Source organism: Acyrthosiphon pisum, chromosome X, assembly GCF_005508785.2.
Source record: "Acyrthosiphon pisum isolate AL4f chromosome X, pea_aphid_22Mar2018_4r6ur, whole genome shotgun sequence".
NCBI lineage: Eukaryota > Metazoa > Arthropoda > Insecta > Hemiptera > Aphididae > Acyrthosiphon > Acyrthosiphon pisum.
In genome coordinates this window covers 89205853-89208116 of record NC_042493.1, presented here as the reverse complement: position 1 = coordinate 89208116, position 2264 = coordinate 89205853, and positions in this window count along the sequence as shown.

The following is a 2264-nucleotide window of genomic DNA, read 5'->3' as shown; positions in this document are numbered from 1 at the left end:
AACAAAGTACCAATATATTATTCAATAAGCTTTTGCAATCAGCTATTGTGCTTAATAATTTATTTAACAACACAAAAATATTATTACTAATTATTAGTACAACCAATTTACAAAGAACATGCCTATCAATATTATCACTATCGTTTATCGTCGACAACGATCGATGGGATATCCAAATACATAATATATAGTTTTAATCTAATATATAGGTATTTCGGCAGAGAAAAGTTAACTGTTGTGGACTTTAATTTTTATTATTGGACGAATTATGTTCTTAAAATGCAATAAACAAATTTTTTATTATAAAAAATTATATCAGAACTACATAGAATTTTTTTTGTATTTGAAGATTATTTGAAATACTTCTAAAAATTATTTGAGTATTACTCAAATACTTAACTATTTATAGTATTTGGGTGGTATTTTCAATACTTTATTTTAAAAGTATTTGAGTAATTAATTAAATACTTTTTAAAAGTATTTTTTACAATACTGCATACCATTGTATTTAAAACTATCATAAGTAGTTGAAAAAATGTAATGAATCTATGATGAGAAGGAGATGTTATAAGCTATATTTAATGCACGCGGGAAAATTGAATCAGCGCCAGATTTTTTTAGATAATAAGGAATAATATATAATTCTCTACTTCTAGAGTAATATAATGGTACGCGAATGCCTAATTTTTCAAATAAATAGGGATACATTATCTTAACCAGGGCTCGTAAGTTTATGCATATCAATCTTGTTAATTTATATTTAATTCTATAGTTGCTGGTGACATAGAAATCCATTTCAAGGTATTTTAAGTATGTGAAGTTTTACTTTGCATATTTTAGCATATTTAAATTTTAATGATTTTTTTCCCATTCAGCAGTTTATATATTTATATTTTATTGGGTATAAAGAATAAAATAAAACAATAAAACGAATTGATATTCCTATATTGATTTTATTATAATATTAATATGATTAAAAATAGAACTTAAAAGTATGAATGTATTGGTTCTTATTTTTCTTCTTTATTTAATCTGCGTATGTTTAGTAAAAATAGCTTAAAAAAGTAAAGTTTTATAAATGCATATATTATGCCAAAAATGACAACTTGTACAATAGGTATTTCAACTGAAAGAATATATAATGTTCAAATATTTTAAAATATAATACTACAATACTTAAATAGATAATTAGTTAGGATAAAGAAGAACCATTAAAAGCCGTAAGTAACTTCTTGTTAAATGATGCCCGAGAAATATGTCCTAATGGTGCATAGATAATTAACTATATAGGCACCTAGTATCTACTGACCTGATAGCAGATTATCATAAATTCTAGACCATCTCGTTGGAATTATTCATTTAACTTTATTGCCTCTAATAATTGGTGTTTATGACTAAGTGGTCTTGCCATAGTTGATGACAGGATTTAAGATGTTATTACACCAAGAGTCAATAGTAGGTACCGAGTGGTCATACCAAAAATATCTATATTGCTTTTCATATAATTTATAATGCTAATAAAAGATTATAGGCAGGGCTTGAAACAGTTGAAACCGATTTTGAACACCAGTTTAAACCGTTAAAAACAGAAATCGATATCAAAACCGAAAACAAAACCGAAAAAAAAATAAAAATCAAAACCGGTAATCAAAATCGAAATTGATATTGAAAAATATAAAAACCTGTATTTTAAACCAAAAATGAAATCAGAAATATAAGTACTGATATCCGAAAACGAAATCAAAGACATACTACTAGTGAAAGTTCCATAATTATATGGGTTGTTAATTTTAAGGTTAGGCACAGTCATAACTCATAACAAATAAATGCAATTTTCACCTCTTTGGCTGTGAAATACCGTTTTTATATTTTCGATATCGAAACTACAAAAAAAGTTATTTAAGTTTGAAAATTACAAAAAAAGTGGATTTTTAATCAATAAGAACTTTTTTCGTAGAAGTGATATCAAAACATTAAAACAATACTAAACAGATAATGTTCTGAACTATATTATATATCAACTTGTAGTCATAAGCTTACCCATAACTACAGCCTGAGCAATGGTGTATATAGGAATTAATTTCGGGGAGGGTTTATAAAAAAAATATATTTAATCAATATTATAAATTATAAATTAATCGCCCTATTAAGAGGATGTCAGCGCACTATTTGTTTTCTCTCTCTGGCCCACGCGCAACATAGACAAAACGCATTTACGCAGAATCATTTTTTCTATGTTTTTTTGTAATCTTAGAGTAAAATCA